Genomic DNA, 14,642 nt, shown 5'->3' on the forward strand with positions numbered 1-14,642 from the left:
GAGCTTTGAAAGACACGGTGTTGGAAAGAGAAGAACGATGGCGACGTTTTGAGGGTAAAATGATATCTGTAGAGGAAACACTGTGGACACAGCAGCAGTTTAAAGAGAAGTGTTTAAGATGAATCTTGGCAGAGTGAGAGACAGAGCTCGTTAGGCAGGCAGGTGTGAGCCTGGTTGCTATAGTGACTGCACCCAATGGCTCCATACACACGCTCACAGACATGCACCTCACTTTTGCTGCTTAAAATGAACAGAAAAGTCAGGCCGAAACAAATCGTTCCCAAATGAAAAGTACACGTCGTATTGACAAAATTCTTTCACCGTGAGCGCCAGCAATGTCTACTCTACTTAATTCTCAGTTTTCATGCCGGTGGAGTTTATTATATGGACGTGGTGACAGTGGAAAGACACCATGCTCTTCTGATTTTCAAACGAACCTTCTGAGCCATTTTAACATTGGAGTCTATGGAGGAGTTGGAAGGAAGAGGCTGTGCATTGGTGACATTTATGAAAGAACCATAACACCTAGTACAATAGTAAACACATTGGATGAAAGAGGACAGCGATGGCTACGTTTTGAGGGTAAAATCATACCTGTAGAGCAAACGCCGCGGAAACAGCAGCAGTTTTAAAAAAAGATTTTAAGATTAATTATTTTGCTTCTCTCACTCTGCCAGTTGAGCTGTCTCACTCTAGCGGCAACATTCCATCCCATACACACCCATTATAAACTCTGAAACGGCTGAAAAAACATCATGAAACTTAAACTGGAACTGAAGAAAAAGTATAAAAGATATTGAAAAGATAAATACAAGTTGAATAGTTGAATGTCTTGTCTTCGTTTTAAAGTTTGAACGGTGGCTCTATGTCAACGTATGTGGAAGTAGATACAGCTTGAAAATGAGTAAGTTGAATGAGGATTTGAAGGGTCACCCCATTGAAATACATGGGAAATTTTTGTTGAAAAACGTTGAATAATTTTAAAAATATAAATGTTATAAATGAGAAAAGTAGAAGCAGTCATGTCCAAAAGAAGAGGAATCTAACGGTGTTTGAATGATTTTTCTAAGTTGAACGGTTTTGAAGGAGATAGATGCCAAAAAACGTACGGAATATGATATAATAATAAAGATTAGAAGAACAATACTGTGAATGCTTTTACAAGCATTCACACTAACTAGAAAGTGCATTTTCTGAAGAAACTGCAGTGTGAATGCTTGAATCTGAATGTATGCACTGAAATGAATTAATTGCTGAATTTAAGTTAAAAATGTTGAATGAGATGAAAAATAGAGAAATTATAACCTGAAAACAAAAGTGCAGAACTGCTAAAAGCTGACAACTACAGAGAAGAAGTTGGAAAATAGCTGAAAAGTTTTTAAATAAAAATTAGAAAAACCTAAGAAATAAGAAAAGAAAATTTAGAGTCAAAAAACATCTGAATGAATATCAAAACTTCATGTTCTTTGAATAACTGAATGACTAAAATGTGATCCCTCCACTTGAATCCATACAGTTTTAAAAGTTTGTGATTATCAGCTTTGAAAGACACGGTGCTGGAAAGAGAACATCGAGGTCTTCGTTTTGAGGGTAAAATGATGCCTGTAGAGCAAACACTGTGGACACAGCAGCAGTTGAAAGTGTTTAAGATGAATCTTGGCACAGTGAGAGAGAGAGAGCTGGTTAAGCAGGCAGGTGTGAGCCTGGTTGCTATAGTGACTGCACCCAATGGCTCCATACACACACACAGACATGCACCTCACTTTTGCTGCTTAAAATGAACAGAAAAGTCAGGCCGAAACAAATCGTTCCCAAATGAAAAGTACAAGTCGTATTGACAAAATTCTTTCACCGTGAGCAACAGCAATGTCTAGTCTACCTAATTCTCGGTTTTCATGCCTGTGGAGTTTATTATATGGACGTGGTGACAGTGGAAAGACACCATGCTCTTCTGATTTTCAAACGAACCTTCTGAGCCATTTTAACATTGGAGTCTATGGAGCAGTTGGAGGGAGGAGGCTGTGCTTTGGTGACATTTATGAAAGAACCATAACACCTATTACAATAGTAAACACATTGGATGAAAGAGGACAGCGATGGCTACGTTTTGAGGGTAAAATGATGGCTGTAGAGCGAACGCTGCGGACACAGCAGCAGTTTTAAAAAATATTTTAAGATTAATTTTCGACCTGCTTCCACTCTGGCAGTTGAGCTGTCTCACTCTAGCAGCAACATTCCATCCCATACACACCCATTATAAACTCTGAAACGACTGAAAAAACATCATGAAACTTAAACTGGAACTGAAGAAAAAGTATAAAAGATATTGAAAAGATAAATACAAGTTGAATAGTTGAATGTCTTGTCTTCGTTCTAAAGTTTGAATGGTGGCTCTATGTCAACGTATGTGGAAGTAGTAAGAGTTTAAAAATGAATAAGTTGAAGGAGAATTTGAAGGGTCTCCCCATTGAAATACATGGCAAATTTTTGTTGGAAAAAGTTGAATAAAATTAAAAATATAAATGTTAAAAATGAGAAAAGTAGAAGCAGTCATGTCCAAAAGAAGAGGAATCTAACGGTGTTTGAATGGTTTTTCTAAGTTGAACGGTTTTGAAGGAGTTAGATGCCAAAAAACGTACGGAATATGAAATAATAATAATAAAGATTAGAAGAACAATACTGTGAATGCTTTTACAAGCATTCACACTAATAACTAGAAAAATTTGCATTTCCTGCGAAAATGCAGTGTGGATGCTTTACAGCTGAAGCTGTCTGCTGAAACTAGCTGAAAAAGCTGAAAAGTTGCAGAAATTGTAAAAACTTTGCAGAAGCAAAGGAACTTTGCTAAAATGTAGTAACTTAGCAGAACTGTAATATCTTAGAGGAAACATAATACTTGGCAGAAATACAATAGCATAGCAGAACTTAGCAGAAATATTGTAACTTACCAGAAACACGATAACTTCTCAAAAATACAAGAAATTAGGAGAAATAGTATAAGATAACAGAAAGAATATATTTAGCCAAACATTCTTAAACATTACAGAAATACTATGATTTAGAAAAACAGTACAACATAGCAGAAATGCAGTGATTTACCAGAGACACTGTAATATACTATGAATATTGAAATTTTGAATAAATACTATGTTTTAGCAAAAATACTCCAGTTTAGCACAAATATTGTAACATAGCAGAAATACTATTCTATAGCAGAAATGCTATATTTAGAAAGAAAAATATAATATAGTAGAAATACTATGATTTAGCAGAAATCTTACAATATAGCTTAATAACAATGATTTAGAACAGATACTATGATTGAGCAGAATAGTAATAACTTAAGTGAAAATATTGGAAAGGTAAAATGACAAGCTGAATAAAAAGGAACAAGGTTAAATTTGCTCAAAACTAATTTTTGTTCACCTGTGAAAAAAATAAAATAAAAATACATTTAGAAAAAAAAACAAATAAGAACAGCCAACAGATATACACAAAATCAAATATAGATACACAAATCACCAAATACACAGAAAATCAAATATGGGTACACAAATGTACAGAGAGAGACACACACACAGGGTCTATGCCAGTCAACCAGTCTGAATATATTATATTTTTATCCAACAATGAGATGCTGCCCTAAAAAGGGTCTTTGTGTGTGTGTGTGTCTTTCTTTCTCTCTCTCACTCACTCACTCACACACTCACACACACACACACACACACACACACACACACACACACACACACACACACACACACACACACACACACACACACACACACACACAGCAGCAGCAGCATCAGCAAGTGAACAGGGGCTGTTAACAGCATGTTTCTAGGTCAGTCAAACAGCTGTGAGCTTCTTAATTTGAATCCACCAATCAGAGAGGCTGTGTATTTTTCCCACCAAAACTGGTGCACTAAGTGCAGGCTCTTACAGCACAGAGAGAGACAGGATTTTTGCAGTCTATTTCTGATAGTGAGGACTTCCCTCAAACAAACAGCCATAAATTCCTAACCGTAGGGGCTAAAATGGTCATTCTTAGACCGTTTTGTTCAGAAGACATGGGAGAATCTTGAAATGTTGACCATTTAAAATAAAAATATGAAATATCATAGATATATGACATAGATGATTGGTTATCTAAGAAGCCACGAGGGCCCCAATATGCAAATTTGAATGTGCAAGCCCTCAGACATGATTGGTTGTCTTAGACGCCATATAAAAAGCAGTAAAACTGTACTATGATTTGGTAGAAAAACTATAATTAATCAAAAATACTGTATTTGGGAGAAATTGTATTTTTTAGCAGAAACATTACATGTAGCAAAAATCTTATGAAATAGCAGAAATAGTATGATTTAGCAGAAATGCTGTATTTAGCACAAATACTGAAAAGCAGCAGAAATGCTATGACTTAGCACAATAGTAATAACTTAAATAGAAAAATTGGAAAAGCAAAATGGACAGCTGAAAAAATCCTGAACATGCTAAGGGTCCCTCAAATGTAATTGTTAAATGAAAAACAAAATCAGTAAAAAAAAGTATAACAGTCACACAATCACAAAGATGGACACATATAGAAACACACAAGCACAGAGAGACACACACAGGACCAAATTCAGTCAACCAGTCTAAATATATTGAATTTAAATCATACAGTAAGATGCTCCCATAAAAAAGCTCTCTCTCTCTCTCTCTCTCTCTCTCACACACACACACACACACACACACACACACACACACACACACATACACACACACACAGGGAGAGACAAGCAAGACTCTAGGTCAGTCAAGCAGCCTGGGAGCTGCTTAATTTGAATTCACCAATCAGAGAGGCTGTGTGCTTTTTCCCGCCAAAACTGGTGCACCAAGTGCAGGCTTTTACACACACAGACACAGAGAGAGACAGGATTTCTGCAGTGTATTTGTCATAGTGAGCATTCCCCTCAAACAAATGGCCATAATTTCCTAACCGTAGGGGCTAGAACGGTCATTCTTACACCGTTTTGTTCAGAAGAGATGGGGGAATCTTCAGGTGTTGACAATTTATCATTAAAATATCAATTATTGAAGATATTTGACTTCTAATGCACCATAACTGAGTAGAGGCGAAGAGAAAACTGCCCTGACTTCCCCTCGAACAAAGCTTTGTAACTCTAAATCTATTTGGAGTATCGATATCATTCTTTCACTGTAAGAGACAGCAGGCTTTGGTGAACAGTCATGGAACTTTTCAGGTCTCTGTGGGAATCCCAAAAAAAGTTATGACGAGAGAAAAAAGTGCCTCATTTCCAGAGTTTGAAATCTGAAGAAATCTGAGCGAAGGACGAATTTACTACCCTCAAACAAGTGTAACTCATCTCAGAACGGTAATAGGTGAGAAAAAAATTCTTGAACTGTGAGCGTCAGGAGTGTCTGAAGATATACTGGGACAAGCGTCATGTTTTAACTTCGCTTCGTTAAGGAGATATGACGATTCGAAAATGCCTCTCATGACAGAAATCAAGCGGTGATTTTGAACAAACTCTCCATTGACTTTGTATGGAGACTTTTCCGACCTTGTGTTGGTCTGAGGGGATTTGGGAAAATTCTATAAATCCCACAACAATGATAGTGACACTTTCTGAAAGCCAGCAAAAATACCTACGTTTTGATGTATAATTTGTGTGGGTTGAGTGAAAATTGAGCGAGTAGCAAGAAGTTGTTCGGACATGAAGAGAAGACTGCAAAACTTACAGTGGCTCACTGAAAGCCAAGTGCATAGCAACCATAACAACGCATGTATTTTGTGAAAAATCACAAAAATGAAACTCAAAACTTAAAGAGGTACAATATGAAAATGGTAACAGATATGAAAAAGCTGAATCATACAAGAATAGCAGAAAAATTTGTGAACATTTTAAAGTTTGAATGGTTGTTCTAGGTGAAAGTATGAGGAAGTAGTTAAGTTTCAAAAACAAGCAAGTTTTAGCAGAATTGTGGAAGTTTCCCATTCATTTCAATGGGACAAATTAAAGGAAAAAAGCTTAATATTTTAAAAAGTATAATAGTTAAAAATACCAAAAGTCATAGCAGTCGTTAGCAGAAAAAGCTGAATAGTTTAAAATTTGAACGGTGAAAATCGGCTGAAAATTGTGGAAGTAGTTAAAGTCCAAAAAACGTACGGAAGCAACTAGAATAACTAGAAAATTTGCATTTCCTGCGAAAATGCTGTGTGGATGCCTTAACGCTGAAGCTGTCTGCTGAAAAGCTGAAAAAGATGAAAAGTTGCAAAAAGTTTATGGTGGTGTGAAAAAAAAATGCCTCCCTGAGGAGGATTTGAACCTGGCCCTCCTGGGCTCAAGGCAGAGACTCATCTCACTGTGCCAAACTCACTCTCACAAGGAAAGAGATGGAAAGAGATGGAAAGACTGACAATTATGGTGGAATGAGCAGAAGCGGCTGAGAATTGTGCTGATAAGAGGTGAAAAGGCTGAAAATTTTGCAGAAAAGAGGTGAATCAGCAGAATTTCTGCATAAAAGAGGCAAAGAAGCAGAAACTTGCGCTGAAAAGAGATGAATCAGCAGAGTTTCTGCTGAAAAGAGGTTTTTTTTCTGAAAACAGCCAAAAAAGCTGGAATTTGTGCTGAAAAGGGGTGAAGAAGCTAAAGTATACCAAATCAAAGTATTTGTGCCAAAACATAGTGTTTCTGCCATATTGTGGTACTACTACATTACAACATGAATACGGATTAAAGATGAAAGAAACTGGCAACAAATTCCTCCACTACAAACCAGTCTGATACCACTTCTTTGCAGTGTTCACATTTTCACATTTAGTAAGGCACTACCCAAAAGGCGCCACAAGAGGGCACTCCAACACAAGAGATGACCTATGTACACTGATGCACTTAGTAACAGTCAGCCTCCTACTTTGCCACTACGTAATACAGCGGAAATACAGTAGCAGAAATACAATGTTTTTGCAGAAACACTGTAATTTCACTCAAATACTATGAAATAGCAGTAATACTATGATTTGGCAGAAATACAATGTTTCAGTACAAATACTATGACAAAGCAGAAATACTATGACTTAGAAGTAATACTATAACAAAAGGGATTCCTCAAAATACTATGAAATTGCAGTAATTCTATGATTTGGCAGAAATACTGTACTCCGTACAAATACAATGCTTTGGTAAAAATACTATATTTTGATTTGAACTCTATGATTTGAAAAAGATGAAAGCATTGAAAAAGGTGAAAAGGCTGAAATGAGCAGAAAAGAGATGAATCAGCAGAATTTCTGCAGAAAAGAGGCAAAGAAGCAGAACGTTGCACTGAAAAGAGGTGAATGAGCAGAATTTCTGCTGAAAAGAGGCAACGAAGCAGAACGTTGCGCTGAAAAGAGATGAATCAGCAGAATTTGTGCTGAAAAGAGGCAGAATTTCTGCTGAAAAGAGGCAGAAGGTTCTGTATGTAGAAAAAGAAACACGATGAACCATGTGTGAAATAAATAAAGAAATGAAATGAAAGAACAACCTGATTCTGCTCAAATTCACCAATCAGAGCTACTGCCTCTGTGTGCTTCATTAGGCTGTGTACTTGTATGTATTTCGGTCTATATTAGAAAAGCTGCTAAAATTATGAAACTTTGCAGAATTGTGATAAATGATCAATATAAATGACAGGTCTGTGATAGTGTTTAAATTTGTAATGAAAAAAAAATGTTGAAGCAAGGTGGGATTGAACCCACGACCTTTCAGGTGCAGAGCCGTGTCATTACTGATTGCGCCACCTGGCAAGGGGGTGGGTGGCTGAAAAACAAATAGATCAGCAATCAGAAATAGATCGCGGTGAGAGGCGAAAAGCGCCGTTTTTTGGAGTTACAAAACGTCGTGTAACTCAAAAACTAGGAGGGCTAGCAGAATAATTCTTGTACTGGGTGAATCAGCGGACTTTGGTGTATTTTGACTGTGATTTACATAGCTCTTTGTACCTCCGTCGCGGAGATATGACGAGAGAAGAAAAGGCTTCATTTTCAGAGTGTGAGAACTGAGAGGAGGACAGATTTCCACCCCTCAAACAAATGTAATTTATGGCTCAACGGTAAGATGAATGTAAAAACTGCTTCCACTGTGAGTGTCAGGAGTGTCTGAAGATATATTGGCACAAGCCTCATGTCCTAACTTTGCTTTGTTAAGGAAATATGGCGATTTCAAAATGCCTCCTGTTACAGAATTTCAGCTCTGAATTTCAAAACCTCCCTATAGACTTTGAATGGGAAGTAACCAGACTATGTGTCACTTCGAGGCAAATTGCGAAAAAACGGTAAATCTCACAATAAATATAGTAACATTGTCTGAAAGTAGGCAAAAATACCTACGTTTTGATGTATAATTTGTGGAGGTTGAGTGGAAATTGAGCGAGTAGTAAGAAGTTGTTCAGACATGAAGAGAAAATTCAGAACAGACCAGCACACACTCTGAGTTAATTGCATAGCAACCATAGCAACGCATGTATTTTCTGAAAAATCACAATTTTGCAACTGAAAACTTAAAGAGGTATAAAATTAAAACGGTAGAAGATCTGAAAAAGCTGAATCACACAGGAATAGCCCAATAATCTGAGAACATTTTAAAATTTGAATGGAGTTTCTAGGTGAAAGTATGAGGAAGCAGTTAAGTTTCAAAACCAAGCAAGTTTTAGCAGAATTGTGGAGGTTTTCCATTCATTTCAATGGGACAAATTAAAGGAAATAAGTGTAATAATTTAAAAAGTATAATAGTAATAAACACCAAAAGTCATAGCAGTCGTTAGCAGAAAGAGCAGAACAGTTTAGAGTTTGAACTGAGAAAATCGGCTGAAAACTGAGGGAGTAGTTAAGTGCCGAAAAACGTACGGAAGCAACTTTAAGAATATTAAAGAATAAAGAGAAACAGGAACTCAATAGTGTGGATGCCCTCTGAGGGCATCCACACAATAATAATAATAATAAAGAATAAAGAGAAACAGGAAAACAATAGTGTGGATGCCTTAAAGCATCCACACAACTAGAAAGTGCATTTTCTGAAGAAACTGCAGTGTGAATGCTTGAATCTGAATGTATGCACTGAAATGAATTAATTGCTGAATTTTAAGTTAAAAATGTTGAATGAGATGACAAATACAGAAATTTTCACCTGAAAACAAAAGTGCTGAACTGCTAAAAGCTGAAGTGCACAAAGAAGAAGTTGGAAAATAGCTGAAAGTCTTTTAAATGTAAATTAGAAAAACCTAAGTAATGAGAAAAGAAAATTTAGTGTCAGAAAACATCTGAATAAATATAAAAAGTTCATATTCTTTGATTAACTGAATGACTAAAATGTGATCCCTCCACTTGGATCCACAGAGTTTAAAAAGTTTAAATGTCTGAGCTTTGAAAGACACGGTGCTGGAAAGAGAACAACGATGGCGACGTTTTGAGGGTAAAATGATGGCTGTAGAGCAAACACTGTGGACACAGCAGCAGTTGAAAGAGAAGTGTTTAAGATGAATCTTGGCACAGTGAGAGACAGAGCTCGTTAGGCAGGCAGGTGTGAGCCTGGTTGCTATAGTGACTGCACCCAATGGCTCCATACACACGGACACAGACATGCACCTCACTTTTGCTGCTTAAAATGAACAGAAAAGTCAAGCCGAAACAAATCGCTCCCAAATGAAAAGTACAAGTTGTATTGACAAAATTCTTTCACCGTGAGCGGCAGCAATGTCTAGTCTACCTAATTCTCGGTTTTCATGCCTGTGGAGTTTATTATATGGACGTGGTGACAGTGGAAAGACACCATGCTCTTCTGATTTTCAAACGAACCTTCTGAGCCATTTTAACATTACAGTCTATGGAAGAGTTGGAGGGAGTAGGCTGTGCTTTGGTGACATTTATGAAAGAACCATAACACCTAGTACAATAGTAAACACATTGGATGAAAGAGGACAGCGATGGCTACGTTTTGAGGGTAAAATCATACCTGTAGACGAAACGCTGCGGACACAGCAGCAGTTTTAAGAAAATATTTTAAGATTAATTCCCCCCCTGCTCTCACTCTACCAGTTGAGCTGTCTCACTCTAGCGGCAACATTCCGTCCCATACACACCCATTATAAACTCTGAAACGGGTGAAAAAACATCATGAAACTTAAACTGGAACTGAAGAAAAAGTATAATACATATTGAAAAGATAAATACAAGTTGAATAGTTGAATGTCTTGTCTTCGTTTTAAAGTTTGATTGGTGGCTCTATGTCAACGTATGTGGAAGTAGATACAGTTTGAAAATGAGTAAGTTGAATGAGGATTTGAAGGGTCTCCCCATTGAAATACATGGGAAATTTTTGTTGAAAAAAGTTGAATAATTTTAAAAATATAAATGTTATAAATGAGAAAAGTAGAAGCAGTCGTGTCCAAAAGAAGAGGAATCTAACGGTGTTTGAATGATTTTTCTAAGTTGAACGGTTTTGAAGGAGATAGATGCCAAAAAACGTACGGAATATGATATAATAATAAAGATTAGAAGAACAATACTGTGAATGCTTTTACAAGCATTCACACTAATAAAGATTAGAAGAACAATACTGTGAATGCTTTTACAAGCATTCACACTAATAATAAAGATTACAACAACAATACTGTGAATGCTTTTACAAGCATTCACACTAATAACTAGAAAGTGCATTTTCTGAAGAAACTGCAGTGTGAATGCTTGAATCTGAATGTATGCACTGAAATGAATTAATTACTGAATATTAAGCTAAAAATGTTGAATGAGCTGGAAAATACAGAAATTTTCACCTGAAAACAAAAGTGCTGAACTGCTAAAAGCTGACAATCACACAGAAGAAGTTGGAAAAGAGCTGAAAAGTTTTTCAATAAAACTTAGAAAAACCTAAGAAATGAGAAAAGAAAATTTAGAGTCAAAAAACCTCTGAATGAATTTTAAAAGTTCATATTCTTTGAATCACTGATGACTTTTTAAACCACACCGTTTAAAAAGTTAAAAAATCTGAGCTTTGAAAGACACAGAAGAAGTTAGAAAATAGCTGAAAAGTTTTTAAATTAAAATTAGAAAAACATAAGAAATAAGAAAAGGAAATTTAGAGTCAAAAAACCTCTTAATGAATATTAAAAGTTCATATTCTTTCAATAACTGAATGACTAAAATGTGATCCTTCCACTTGGATCCACACAGTTTAAAAGGTTTACATCTCTGAGCTTTGAAAGACACGGTGTTGGAAAGAGAAGAACGATGGCGACGTTTTGAGGGTAAAATGATGGCTGTAGAGGAAACACTGTGGACACAGCAGCAGTTTAAAGAGAAGTGTTTAAGATGAATCTTAGCACAGTGAGAGACAGAGCTCGTTAGGCAGGCAGGTGTGAGTCTGGTTGCTATAGTGACTGCACCCAATGGCTCCATACACAGGTACACAGACATGCACCTCATTTTTGCTGCTTAAAATGAACAGAAAAGTCAGGCCGAAACAAATCGTTCCCAAATGAAAAGTACAAGTCGTATTGACAAAATTCTTTCACCGTGAGCGACAGCAATGTCTAGTCTACCTAATTCTCGGTTTTCATGCCTGTGGAGTTTATTATATGGACGTGGTGACAGTGGAAAGACACCATGCTCTTCTGATTTTCAAACGAACCTTCTGAGCCATTTTAACATTGGAGTCTATGGAGCAGTTGTAGGGAGGAGGCTGCGCATTGGTGACATTTATGAAAGAACCATAAGACCTATTACAATAGTAAACACATTGGATGAAAGAGGACAGCGATGGCTACGTTTTGAGGGTAAAATGATGGCTGTAGAGCGAACGCTGCAGACACAGCAGCAGTTTTAAAAAATATTTTAAGATTAATTTTCGACCTGCTTCCACTCTGGCAGTTGAGCTGTCTCACTCTAGCAGCAACATTCCATCCCATACACACCCATTATAAACTCTGAAACGGCTGAAAAAACATCATGAAACTTAAACTGGAACTGAAGAAAAAGTATAATAGATATTGAAAAGATAAATACAAGTTGAATAGTTGAATATCTTGTCTTCGTTTTACAGTTTGAATGGTGGCTCTCTGTCAACGTATGTGGAAGTAGTAAGAGTTTAAAAATGAATAAGCTGAAGGAGAATTTGAAGGGTCTCCCCATTGAAATACATGGCAAATTTTTGTTGAAAAAAGTTGAATAAAATTAAAAATATAAATGTTAAAAATGAGAAAAATAGAAGCATTAAAGTCCAAAAGAAGAGGAATTAAATGGTGTTTGAATGGTTTTTCTAAGTTGAACGGTTTTGAAGGAGTTAGTTGCCAAAAAACGTACGGAATGTGGTATAGATAATAATAATAATAACTAGAAAGTGCATTTTCTGAAGAAACTGCAGTGTGAATGCTTGAATCTGAATGTGTGCACTGAAATGAATTAATTGCTGAATTTTAAGTTAAAAATGTTGAATGAGATGAAAAATACAGAAATTTGCACCTGAAAACAAAAGTGCTGAAGTGCTAAAAGCTGACAACCACACAGAAGTTGGAAAAGAGCTGAAAATGTTTTAATTTTAAATTAGAAAAACATAAGAAATGAGAAAAGAAAATTTAGAGCCAGAAAACATCTGAATGAATATTAAAAGTTCATATTCTTTGAATAACTGAATGACTAAAATGCGATTCCTCCACATGGATCCACACAGTTTAAAAAGTTTGTATCTATGAGCTTTGAAAGACACAGTGCTGGGAACAGAAGAACGATGGCGACGTTTTGAGGGTAAAATGATATCTGTAGAGGAAACACTGTGGACACAGCAGCAGTTGAAAGAGAAGTGTTTAAGATGAATCTTGGCACAGTGAGAGACAGAGCTCGTTAGGCAGGCAGGTGTGAGCCTGGTTGCTATAGTGACTGCACCCAATGGCTCCATACACACGCTCACAGACATGCACCTCACTTTTGCTGCTTAAAATGAACAGAAAAGTCAGGCCGAAACAAATCGTTCCCAAATGAAAAGTACATGTCGTATTGACAAAATTCTTTCACCGTGAGCGCCAGCAATGTCTACTCTACTTAATTCTCAGTTTTCATGCCTGTGGAGTTTATTATATGGACGTGGTGACAGTGGAAAGACACCATGCTCTTCTGATTTTCAAACGAACCTTCTGAGCCATTTTAACATTGGAGTCTATGGAGGAGTTGGAGGGAGGAGGCTGTGCATTGGTGACATTTATGAAAGAACCATAACACCTAGTACAATAGTAAACACATTGGATGAAAGAGGACAGCGATGGCTACGTTTTGAGGGTAAAATCATACCTGTAGAGCAAACGCCGCGGACACAACAGCAGTTTTAAAAAAGATTTTAAGATTAATTATTTTGCTTCTCTCACTCTGCCAGTTGAGCTGTCTCACTCTAGCGGCAACATTCCGTCCCATACACACCCATTATAAACTCTGAAACGGCTGAAAAAACATCATGAAACTTAAACTGGAACTGAAGAAAAAGTATAAAAGATATTGAAAAGATAAATACAAGTTGAATAGTTGAATGTCTTGTCTTCGTTTTAAAGTTTGAACGGTGGCTCTATGTCAACGTATGTGGAAGTAGATACAGTTTGAAAATGAGTAAGTTGAATGAGGATTTGAAGGGTCTCCCCATTGAAATACATGGGAAATTTTTGTTGAAAAAAGTTGAATAATTTTAAAAATATAAATGTTATAAATGAGAAAAGTAGAAGCAGTCATGTCCAAAAGAAGAGGAATCTAACGGTGTTTGAATGATTTTTCTAAGTTGAACGGTTTTGAAGGAGATAGATGCCAAAAAACGTACGGAATATGATATAATAATAATAATAAAGATTAGAAGAACAATACTGTGAATGCTTTTACAAGCATTCACACTAATAAAGATTACAACAACAATACTGTGAATGCTTTTACAAGCATTCACACTAATAATAATAAGGATTACAACAACAATACTGTGAATGCTTTTACAAGCATTCACACTAATAAAGATTAGAAGAACAATACTGTGAATGCTTTTACAAGCAACTAATTATCCACCTCACATCATAACTGACTAAGGTGCCTCTTCATATTAATATTATGTCATTATTAATGTTATTATCTTTTTTTATATAACAGCAATAATATATTACAATATTTTATTTATATTTTATTTTGTATCCACCAGGGGCTGCGGGTGATCTGCAGTTTCACCCTTTCCCAAGCTGGAGACATTTTCCTTTTCACACACTTTCCTTGGCTGAACAATGACAAAACCTTAATATACCTTATGCATCTCTCTATTTCATTCAATATGTGTTTGTGTGAGTTATGTATCTTCTGTCATTCTATTCATTCTGGGCATGGTCTTCATCCTAACTATGTTTCATTGTTAATACCAGTTTACAGGTTGTTATCCTTTTGTTCATTTTATTTTATTTTTTCTGTCTCTCCCTTTTGTAGCTCATGTAACACTGGTGGTGCAATACTAGTAGTGGGCATGTAAGACCTGTTAGTGTTACTTCTTGCCTTCTTTGCATGTAGTACAGGCAGTGTAGTTACCTTTAACCACAGTACGAGGACAGAAGGGAAATATGGGCCAGATCAGACAGGTTCTAGATTC

This window comes from Pelmatolapia mariae, linkage group LG20 (assembly GCF_036321145.2).
Source record: "Pelmatolapia mariae isolate MD_Pm_ZW linkage group LG20, Pm_UMD_F_2, whole genome shotgun sequence".
Taxonomy (NCBI): domain Eukaryota; kingdom Metazoa; phylum Chordata; class Actinopteri; order Cichliformes; family Cichlidae; genus Pelmatolapia; species Pelmatolapia mariae.